The sequence below is a fragment of the Pinus tabuliformis genome, chromosome Q (genome assembly GCF_031772625.1).
Source record: "Pinus tabuliformis cultivar Carrire ecotype Pingquan chromosome Q, CPIR1, whole genome shotgun sequence".
In the NCBI taxonomy this organism is placed as follows: Eukaryota; Viridiplantae; Streptophyta; class Pinopsida; order Pinales; family Pinaceae; genus Pinus; species Pinus tabuliformis.
The window spans coordinates 1,064,485,770-1,064,498,387 of record NC_142296.1 but is presented as its reverse complement, the minus strand read 5'-3'; the positions used below and the strand labels follow the sequence as shown (position 1 = coordinate 1,064,498,387).

The 12,618-nt window shown below is 37.4% G+C and overlaps 2 pseudogenes; both read right to left on the bottom strand.

Annotated features, from left to right (window-relative positions):
• Nucleotides 1-9,229: 9,229 nt before the first annotated feature.
• Nucleotides 9,230-10,523, bottom strand: LOC149223172 (putative calcium-binding protein CML13; annotated as a pseudogene).
• Nucleotides 10,524-11,008: 485 nt separating this feature from the next.
• LOC149223171 (V-type proton ATPase 16 kDa proteolipid subunit pseudogene) lies at nucleotides 11,009-11,717 on the bottom strand (annotated as a pseudogene).
• Nucleotides 11,718-12,618: the final 901 nt, after the last annotated feature.

Genomic DNA, 12,618 nt, shown 5'->3' with positions numbered 1-12,618 from the left:
TTCAAACTGAACCTTGGCCACTTCTGTTTTTTCATCACGTACACTTGCAGTGAACTTCCTAATCTTGGCATCCAACGGTGCTTCTTCTGGTATATGCAGTTCTAGAACTGTTCTGCATTCTTTGGCTACCACGGCTACAATTCGCTCATTCTTCTCCTTAACATTTTTCCATGCTTCTAGCGTCGCTTATTTTTCCACGAACATATGTTCGTTATTGACTTTATACTCACTGATCAAGCTCAGAGCGCACTGCTCTTAGGCCCTAATCTCTGCAATCACACCGGCTTATAGTGTGTGAAGGAATTCACTGGGGAGCGTGACCGAGTTCAGACCAATATTCCTCAAAGCACGAACAATAGCCTTGTCAGCGTCCACATCCATGCTCAAAGATCCATCTATTGGAAATAATATGGAGAGGGGGGGGGTGAATCAGTATTATCAAATCAATATAACTTTTTCATTTCCATACTCAGATTCATATACGCTACTTCAGTTAAGGGAACCTGCATGTACACGCAACTGTGTCTAATGCAACTAGCGTATATCCAGTAAACTTATGATTCAGTTAATCCATTAAATGTTGATCTTTAGTTAGTGCATCAGAACTTTATTAACCATATGAACAATAAATAGGAGCAGTAAAACAGAGCAAATCATCACACACAAGAAGCACACATGAACACCATGATGTAAGGTGGAAACCCAATGTGGGTGAAAACCACCTGCTGCAATTCGTCTGTATCTTCCTTTAATAAGAAACTTCTTTTTACAATATTTTTGTACTGGTGTAGTCATATACCAGTACGTAGGCTTCTACCTGCAGAAGTCTACAACCTTCTCTTGTTCTCCAACTTCTCCTGGAAGGGAGCTACAACCCCCTTAGCTCTTGTACTAGTCGATCCTTTTACTAGTACGTAGGCGCCGGCCTACTGAATGCTCCAACCTTCACACTGATTTTCCAGCTACTACTAGAAGGGAGCTAGAACCCCCTTAGCTCTTGTACTAGCTGATGTACTAGTACGTAGGTGCCGACCTACAGAAGGATACAACCTTCTCTTTCTTCCTCCAGGTACCATGTTTCATAAATTTTTAGACTGGATACTCCTGAAGCACAACACCATAATCTTAAGGCCACGTTTCATCCAATTTTCATACTAGACCCATCAATATCATCGAAGCACACAATCAATCAACACCAGCATCAACAATCTCTGAATCACCCAATACTGAATCACTGAAACCCTGTCAACAAACTGCAGTCACCAGAACACAGAGCAGAACACAGAACTCTGCAACAATGTTCAGATCTAACTGTATCATCAAAAATCATGCATCAGAGTGCATACGCTACTTGGAAGTGCCGAACCAGTGTGTATACACAACTTCACCAAGGCGAACTAGCGTATATGTCATCAATTACTTACTTATAACTTCGCTGCACTTCCTGACTTCAGACATACCCAGATCATTACATATACAAGGATAATACGTGTGTTAGCAACTAGATCTAGTTCATCAGATCACATAAAGATAAGTCATTATGATTAGATCTCTTCCATCAACACTGAAGCTAAACCCATTCAACCAATCTAAATATGCAGAATACTGACACCAGTAAACAGTCACCAGAACTCAGACTTTGCATCATCAACCAGAACCACCTATAACTTCAAACATCATAGTTTATATGGTATACGCTATTCAAATGTATCTAACCTGCGTATGTACGCGCTTTTATCAAAGTCAACCAACGTATACTTCTGTAAATATTCATTCATGATTTGTAGCTATTCCAAACTTGAGTTATACCCAGATCATAATATTTACAGAACATTACATGTGTCAGTATACAGATCTAGAATAAGTGTGATCAAACCGTATAGAGATGATTCATTCCAAGCCATTAGATCCCGATCTATCCTTAGATCTTGTTCTCCATCAACTGCTGAGATTCCTCCTTAGCTCAAATCAAGCAAAGCATCATGAACCCATAACCTGCATACTGGATCTCATACTTCATCAGATATTCAAGATTTTCTGAATGCATTTGCCTAATGATCTTCTTCTCCTTTTATAGTCTTAGGCCTTACTCAATACCATGGTCCAAAACCATTTAGAACCAATACTAGGGACCCAATACCTGGGTTCAACACTTCGGACGCAATACCAAGGACCAAATACCAAAATACCATGGACAAAATACCACGGACCCAAAACTTAGTTTTCCGACATGTACGTGCCTTTCCTTGAGTGAAAGTGCGTGTGTACGATATACGCGCCATTGTATATAGTGATGCTACGTGTATACACTACTTGGTATGAACCTGCGTATATACGCGACTTGGTATATAGTGAACCTGCGTGTGTACATGACTTGGTATATAGTGAACCTATGTATGTACACGATTTGGTATATAGTGAACCTGCATATATACTTTTATTTCTTCATTCTTTGTAGTCTGATCATCAATTCTTTGCTATTGACCTGCTGCACTATGATCTGTCATCTGTGTGAGTTGCCATCAAGCACAACACTTGTATCATAATGCCAACAATCTTCCCCTTTGGACTTGATGGCAAAGCTAAATTTCCATATTGAGAACTGTCATCTTAATGAGTTGTCATTGTTCATTACATCTAAACTAATTCCTTTGAGCTATCTTACTTCCCATGTATTCTGTCACATCTGATATCTCTTCTGTAGATTCATCTAGTTATATATAAGTGAGTTGTTCTTCTACAAGTGGGTTGCCATCAAGTACAACACATGCATCATAATTCCAACAATCTCCCCCTTTGGACTTGATGGCAACAACCATACCAAGTCACTCTCCCCCTTTGACATTAAGGGCAAAGAGTGAACCAAGATATTCTCTCCCTTTGATGTTCATTATGCTGCCAATACTCCCCCTAAGTACATGCTGAAATCTCTACATGCTGAGATGTACCAAGCCGTTCATGCTCCCCCTGAGCACATGTTGAGTTCTTTGATCGAACTCCCCCTTTGTACATGCCAAGATGTACCAATCTGTCCATGCTCCCCTGAGTACATGCCGAGTCTCTAAGAATATTTTTCAATAGAATGACATGACTCTACAACTCAACTAAGTGAGTATGACCTTCCTATCACCAATGACTCATACATACATCAATCTCCCAACCAAGTGGGGATACACAATTTTGACTCATCCACCCAACCAAGTGGGGATATACCAAATGTTTATACATGACTGAAAATAGAAATCATTACATCATCCATCCCATGCATAGTGGGGTAACACATTACATCATATGACCAAAAGGGATTCATCACACGACTACAATAGACAAAAAAAAACTATTACATCATGGGTCTTGATATGACCTTTACATTGAATGATATACATGACATTTATAACAGAGACCAAATATCTAAAAAAGACCATGATAGTTATCAACAACTATCATACACAATGTATGATCTGTTCCATAGGCATATGTCAACAACATCCAGATTAGCGACCTGTATATGTCCATTAGTGTAGAAGTCATCAACCTGTAATCAAGGTATGTCTGCATATAGATATCAACTCATCCTCTTGAACATTATCATAGCCTTCCATGAATGAATTCTGCATATGACAACAAAATCATTCACATTATGTGAAAAATGCCATAGTCATCTCATCATCATCAAGATTTGCATGATCTTATATACCATCCATGTATCATTACTTGGGAACATCCCTCATCTGCATCAATCAACATATAAACCTATCATCATCATGTCTCCAACAATGCAACTTTGAGTAATCATCCATGTATCCAACATATTGTATATAGCACTATGTATCTTGAGCTCAAGATCTTTTGTCAAGACTTCTTGATTATCAACAACAATAATCCTCATCCATGTGAGCGCCAAGAACTATAGGAATCTTGCATCATAACTGTATTATATGTCAATAGTAGCATATGAGTGACTCATCATCAAGTAATGAAATTGTGTATTCAAGCTTTGTACTTCTCCTTATCCTTATGAAGATCACCATGTAAGCACCATATATGCATCATCAACCACAAATCTGATCTGAACACCAACTATGTAACCCCAAGAATCATATGAGATTTTGTCATGGACAACTCATAACCATAGCAAGATGTATCATTTAGCCATATAAGAATCATCACCAAGGACTACTAACCATAATGCCAACAATGCATTATTAAAAGCATATGCTCCCCCTGAACCTGTGCCATCTTGTTTACTGTCAGATCTGATCATGCATATATTAGCAAGAAGTATCAAGGCATCATCAAGTTAGGATCAAAACACTTCTAAACATCTTACAAGTATCAAGACATTTCCACACATCATCAACAAATTGTAACCATTATCAAATAGAGCAAATAATGAACTGAATCATATCAGACCCTTTTCCTGAGCCTGTCCCACTGCTTTTCTCAAACTGACATATACGTGACTGTGCAGAGTCTAACTCGCATATATACGCAACTTCTCTTTATGAAACTTGCGTATGAGATTGAGAACACTGAAGGTTTACACTTTCAGCTTCCTTTGAGTCTGTTATGTCTGTACATTGTGTTGTGCCACATCTTTCAAACTATGCTTCCTTCTTCTTCCATATCTTCAAGTGTGATGATGTTTTCTCCTTTTGGTATGGTGCCCGTACTTTGTTCCTGCATTCCTTTGCTATATGTCCCAGCTTGTTACATGCATAACATCTTACATTTTCATATTCCTTTTGTAGCAATCAACAACTTTGTGACCAAACATATTGCAATAAAAACAATATCCCTTAAAGTACCTGGAACGTGATGATCTTTCTGTGTGATGGTCTTAAACCATTCTACTTTTGCATCTGGCTGCAACATGTCCAAGATTATGACATACAATATAACATTCAACATTATTCATCGAAGGAGTAAAAGATTTTCTTTGAAGAATTTATTTCCTTGGTTGTTGATGGGATTGACTTCTCATCTCCTTGTTAAGTATTTCAGATTGTGCATTAGAGTTCCTTGTCTTATTTTGTGAACTAGATTCACCTTCAACAGATTCATGAAAACCAAGACCAGTTTTGATAGCAGGAGACCTTTGACTACTAAGAATATCATCCAACATCTTAGTACTATCTGTTGGCATTTTGGCACAGGTGTGGCGCTACGGTACAGGTATTGTCCTTGATGGCAACTCTCTTTGAAGACAGATCTCAGTCCAGACTACAAGAATGAAGAGAAATTTCATATACGCAGGTTCATCAAGCCCAAGTTGCGTATACACGCTGGTACGCTATATACTAAGTCGCGGATACGCAGTCTCGCTATATACGAAGTCGCTTATACACGCAGTTTCATGAACAGAAAAGAGCATACATGTCGAGAAGCTTTCTTTTGGTCCGTGGTAGTTAGTCCTCGGTACTTGAGCCTATGTTTTTGGACCAAGGTATCTCGACAGTCGTGTTGATCCTGAGTTTTGAAGTTGATGGTATTGTGTTACTATGGTTTTGGACCGTGGTATTGTGAAGGGCCTAAGGCTATATAAGGAGAAGAGGATCATTAGGCAATTATATCGAAAAAAAGTCTTGAATATCTAATGAAGAAAGAGATCTAGTATGCAGGTTCTGGGTTGATGATACATTGCTTGATATGAGCTAAGGAGAGATCACACCGGTTGATGGAAGACTAGATCTAAGGATAGATCGGGATCAAATTGTTTGAAATGAACTATCTTTATATGGTTGATTATGCGTATTTTTAGATCTGCATACTGACGTTTTGGGTATGACTGATGTCTGGTACAGCTGCGAAGTTTTAAGAAAATACTTTTAGATCTATACGCATGTTGGCTTCGGTAAAAGCGCGTGTATACGCGGGTTTGTTTCATTGAAGTTGCGTATATATTTTGAAGCTTAATTTTTGGGGTTGCAGTTGGGTCTGACTGTTATTGCAGAGTTCTGTAGTCTGCTCTGTGTTCTGGTGACTGGGTGTTGACAGGGTTTCAGTGGTTCAGTGATTCAAAGATTGATGATGCTAGTATTGGTTGTTTTGTGCTTCAATGATTTGTTATGAAAAGTGAATAAATCGTGGTCTTCAGATTGTAATGTTATGCTTCAGGAGTATCCGGTCTGAAAATTGATGAAAAGTGGTACTTGAAGGAAAGAAGATTGTAGGCCAGCACCTACGTACTAGTATCTTAGCTAGTACAAGAGCAAAGGGGGTTGGAGCTCCCTTCCAGGAGAGTCTGGAAAACGAGAGAAGGTTGTAGCCTTTTGCAGGTTGTAGCCTGCGTACTGGTATAAGGATGCACCAGTACAAAAGATTGTAAACTAAAGTTTCTGATTAAAGAAAGATAGAGACGACTTGCAGCAGGTGGTTTTCACCCACATTGGGTTTCCACCTTATATCTTGGTGTTCATGTGTGTGGCTTTTGTGTGATGATCTGTTCTGTTATACTGCACCTGTTTACTGTTAATATGGTTAATAATGTTCTGATGCATTTACTGAAGATAAGCTAACTGAATCATAAGATTTCTGAATATACGCTAGTTGCTTTAGACACAGCAGCGTGTACACGCGGGTTCACTTAACTGAAGTAGCGTATATGTTTCTGAGTATGAAATTGAAAAAGTTTTATTGATCTGATAATACTGATTCACCCCCCCTCTCAGTATTATTTCCAACACTATCTTGAAATCGTAAGAGCTTATCCTTTTCTTCTAAGTTAAACAATGTAAACTTTGAAACGGGAACTGATACCATTACCCATTTCATAGAGATAGCAAAAAAGTGACCTGATTTTGAAAAGAGGTGATGCAGAACGAACATGTTTTTTTTAGAGCATAGTTTTTTGAAGGAATTTCATGGGAATGATAGTTTTATGTACATTACGTTTTTGAATGGTAGTGATTTTCATGCTGATTTTAAAAAGTGAGTATTCTGCATCACCCCCTTTTTTTAAAAGCCCTGTTTTTTGGCTTTAAATTTTCTAATGTATAAAATGTAAATAATTATTTTGTAAATTTGATCATTTTTGAAGTGGTCGTTTTCTTCACATTTTCTTGTTTTTTATTTTAATTTTAACTTTTTTTTAGTGAGTTTTTTATTGTTTTGCATTTTTAAATTAGGAGGTCGATATTTAGAATTTTCGATATTCTACATATTTATACATCCTTAATTAATTTTTCGCTCCACATGAAATAATTGTTTCTAAAAAACAATATTTTTTTAACAATGGCCATAAAAATAACCATTTTTAACATAAATATAACTAAAAAACTACACGTTTTGATAATTTTTTGCTAGAATTGACATGTCAAAATCACAATTTTTATATGATAATTTTAACTAAAAATGGTTAAATAATAGCTTTTTTTATGAATTTCATGTCAAAAAAATAATAATAATCACTTTTTTTTTCAAAAACTAATGATTAACTTAAAAATCAATGCGAAAATCACATATTACAAATATTGAACGTATAACAACCCTAATTGAGTGTTTATTCTTCTCATAAAATGTCAAAGTCAAAACATTGCAAAGCCTGATTTCCAAGCATAACTTAAATTTAATCAACAATGTCACGTAATCCAAACTCTTCGTCCTCTAGAGTTTCATCATTGTCTTCTTCCACAATATTTTCTGTTTCCTTTTGCTCATTTTCCTCTTCTAATGGGTCTTTGATGTCTGTGAATCTCCCAATGTATGTCTTTCCAAACATTCCATGTAATGGTGGTTGGGGTTCCTTTGCCTTTTTTTCCACACGTGATTCACTAAAGTCCCCTTTCTTCAACCCAATTTCTTGCATTGCATCTGGAAGAAATTGAAGAGCATTAATTCTTTGCTGAATGAAAGGCTGAAATGTTTAGAAATTTTCTTGAATAACTATTTCAAATACCATTTAAGAAAAGATGGTAATGCAAGCACATACTCAACGCCCATGTCACCTCCTCAATGCCCATGTCACTTTTATAAAATAGAATGTATTTATCATTCTACTCAACATTCATTTTTATCAAAATTCAATATTTTCACAAACATGAAATCACTTTAAAACATTTTATATCAATTTTATACCAATTTTCAAAATTAATAAAACAAAGTCAACTAATTTAATAATGGTGAATTGTAATATATAAAAAGAACTCACTACATATCATCCACTACCAATGTTAATCAAGTGAAGAAAAAAACACTGTAATTCATCCAAACATAATTAATTTTACATTTATTAAAAAAAATCAAAATTATATATGTTCAAGTCTACATGTGAAATTCATTTATATGATTAAGACTTGCTTACACACTTGTTTCCCTTGTAATCAATTCATCTCAACATAATTCTCAGCGAAAACAAATCTTATCTATGCAAAGAGATAAAAGATAAGCTACTTCGAAAAACTTTTTTATTTCCACCAAGTGATTTGTCTATTTATCAATTTAATAATGATGTGTGGAATTAAACCATATCAATTTATTAGAAATTATTGAAATTTTTATTTATTAACCAATCTAGTCAAAACGATCCCAAATCTCCCAAAAATGACTGTTTTAACGTCATGCATTCAAACAAAATGAGCCTAACAGACCCTAAACAAAATGGATTAAGTGAGTTGTTGACTCAGCCTAACAAACCCTAACTGAAATAGCCTGATCACGTTCCAACTTCAAGTCATTAACTAAATAGTCGAAAGATCCTCACCCTATATCTCAAGTCTTGAAGCACTTGGTTTCCTTCATTTACCAAACATTGCTTGCGTACGTTTGGACTTGATTTGGTTTATAAAAATTTTCTTAGCCAAAGAGAGCAGGGAATCCATTTGTGATTATTTACAGATTTGCAAATGGAAAATGCAAACTATTTTATGCAATCAACGAAGAATTGCAAATTGCAAATTACAGATTTGCAAATGAAAAATATAAACTATTTTATCTCATCAGAACAGAATTTCTCAAATTAAAGTCATCTGTTATGATCAATTTACCAAAAAGTTGTGTCATCCATTATGTTTAATCTATCAAGAAGTTTCAAAATTTTAAACTCAAGTCATACATCATGTTCAATCTATCAAAAGTTGTTTACTTCAAAATTTATAATTTATGTATCAATTTTCCCTATGTTTATTTTTTATATAACATAACATATAAGAATATTTTACAAAGCTCCCAAAATCCAGGTCTGACTACTTTGATTATTAATCAAATGTAAAACCAAAATATATTGTTTTGTTTAAAACTCGATCTTGTAGCAGATGTTTCCATTAGAATCGACCTTAATTTCTCGAATACACTCATCGAATTCTGACGGCTCCAGCTTCTCCCCAACACTGGTAAGAATATGACGGAGTTCCCTGGCATAAATCTTGTCGTGCCCTCTTTATTGAGGGCTTTAAAGGCATCCTTGAGTTGAACATGGAAGCTCCCTCCCTTCAAGTTTCGTTTCATCACGTCCATGAAGTGAGGGAAATCGATGGTGCCACTGATCTCTTCAAATTTAATGATCTCTTTAAGCTCCGCCTGAGTGGGATTCTCCCCCAGGGATCGCATCACGGTTCCCAGTTTGTGCGCCGTAATGTACCCGTCACGGTTGGTGTCGAATAGGCTGAACGCTTCCCGCATTGGAGCGATCTGCTCTTCACTCCAGATCAAAACTGAACTTTTACTAAAAAACTATTTTGTTTGTTCTTTCCAAAATTAATTAACATCAAAATTCCCTCTGAAATCCGCTTAATATCGTATTGGATGCCCAGTAAGCATTGTTTGGGGCGATTCGTAGGAGATGGGGCGATTCTCATAATCACCCCGCCACCACCACTAGTGGCGGGGCGATTCTCAGAATCGCCCCACCACCCGGCGACTCTCAGAATCACCCCATCTGCTACGAATCGCCCCAAACAATGCTTACTGGGCATCCAATACGATATTAAGTGGAGAAATCCTAGCCTTGTGAAAGATCTACGGTGATGGCACTGCTGGGAATTGAACTGGGGTCGCCTTGGGTGTTATTACAACAGGGGGAAATGTTAGTGCTGGTGCCGGAGAGGCTAAGCCCATCAATACCATGACGAAAATGAATATGAATCTAACCCTAATGACTTCACAACACACCCTATTACCAACTATCTTATATCTAACATTTAGTCAATAATTTGATCTTATATCTATCATTTAGAAATTAATTTGATTATTTTCTTATTATTCAGTTATATAATTATATCATATTATGTTTGATCCTAAATCAAATATTTATCAGAGTGAGGAAAATCGGTCAGTAAAAGATATATTACTTAGTTTTTTAAATTGACGACAGGATTATCCATTAATTCAATGTAAAAGATATATTACTTAGTTTTTTAAATTGACTTCCGCTTAATATTCATTCGCAGTTTCCGTAAAGAAAAACTTGGCGGAAGTACCTACAACAAGTGGTGAATTGTGAGAAGAATATGTACAAGATCTGCGGGAGTCTTATCTTGCTGAACGGACACACCGTAAGATGTATCACACCTCATCTCTTTTCTCATTGAACGTCATTGTCAGTATTAATATGAAAACAACATACAAACAATTATATCCACAAACAATCAAATTGTCGGCCACATACTGCCATGTCATTTCCCGAATATTATTACTGTGATACCATTTCTGCCTCAACTTTATGCTTAAAAATTCCATGGCATTTCCCCAATATTATAGATATGATACCATTTCTGCCTCAAATTTAAAGGCACACACTACAAAATATCCACCTCAATCACCCTTTCCCACAGCAGGCCCATGATTGTTAAGTATTAGCTTTGGTCATTCAATTCCATATGATTTGATTTCAAATTCATAACGTGCCAAATGACAAGAGCAGTAACGTGCACTTGTTAATTGGTTCAATTTCCACATTGCAATGAGCTTTCAAATTGATCACTAAATTCTTAAGTCTAAAATTCCAAACCAAGAGAATAATAATGAATCTTGAGCAAAATATTATCTCCTACTGAAAACAACAATCACATTTCCACTGCAGAAGACAGCAGTCTTGCTAAAAAACTGACAAATGAACCAAGTAAACAGAAGACCAACTGCAACTTCTTTAATCTGCTCGTGGCTGGCCAGCTCGAGAAGAAAGTATAATACCAACTATAAGGCCGTAGAGTGCAAGTGCTTCTGCAAAGATCAATATGAGGATCATACCAACAAAGAGCTTTGGCTGCTGTGCATTTTCTCTGACACCGGCATCACCAACAATACCAATAGCCATTCCCGCAGCAAGACCCGAGAGCCCGCAAGCCAGTCCCGATGACAGATGCACGTAACCATCAAATAGATAATAGGACTTTGCCTTGGGGTTAATTCCTGTGCTGATAATCACAGCAATAATCAAACCATAAATACCCAACACTCCAGCCATGACGACTGGAACAATCGATTTCATCACAAGCTCCGGCCTCATCACACCCATGGAGGCCACGCCCACGCCACTCTTCGCAGTTCCATATGCAGCTCCCATGCAGGAGAACACGAGCGCTGTGGCGGCCCCAAGGAAGCCGAAGAATGGAGCAGTCTCATCGCCGCTGAATACGTCCACCATTTTAACTGAGATCTGGGACGAGATTCAAGCTAGAACTTCGAAGGTTTTTCAGAGTTTTAGAGCCTCCAAAGAGATCGAACCTCGAAGCTGGAACCTGCAAGTGCCTAGCCCAATCCAGATGCAATCTCAGAGCATTAAAAAAAGTCATTCAATTCCATGTCAAACTTGTAAATGGAATTAGGTATTAGGAAATGGATTCTGAACTGCACATTGAATTAATGGATAATCCCGTTGTCAATTTAAAAAACTAAGGTGGTGGGGCAATTCTAAGAATCGCCCCGCCGCCACCACTGGTGGCGGGGCGGTGGCGGGGCGATTCTCAGAATCGTCCCACAACCCGATTGCTCGAATACTCTAATAGTTGTTGTCAAAATCTGTATATACAATTGAAGCCATAGTATATATGTGCAACGGAGATATATACTATATGCAATGTGTTGTATTGAGTGAGTGTGTCATGCGTCTGTTGGCTTATTTGCATACAACTCCAAAATTATTCACTTTAGTATGTTGATTCATTATATTATGGTGTGTGCGTTGGAGGGTTTGGAGTCATGCCATCTGTGTGGACAGCGTATTCTTGTTTGATGGTCAAAGTTCTTTGTGCATGTATACGGCATTTCAAAAGATGAGCTCCGCACACCCATTTCCTGTTCTCTTTTCTTCTACTTTGAGGCGAGTTGCTTGGGCTATTAGAGTATTCGAGCAATCGGGTGGTGGGGCGATTCTGAGAATCGCCCCGCCACCACCACTGGTGGCGGGGCAGTGGCGGGGCGATTCTCAGAATCACCCCACCACCCGATTGCTCGAATACTCTAATAGCCCAAGCAACTCGCCTCAAAGTAGAAGAAAAGAGAACAGGAAATGGGTGTGCGGAGCTCATCTTTTGAAATGCCGTATACATGCACAAAGAACTTTGACCATCAAACAAGAATACGCTGTCCGCACAGATGGCATGACTCCAAACCCTCCAACGCACACACCATAATATAATGAATCAACATACTAAAGTGAATAATTTTGGAGTTGTATGCAAA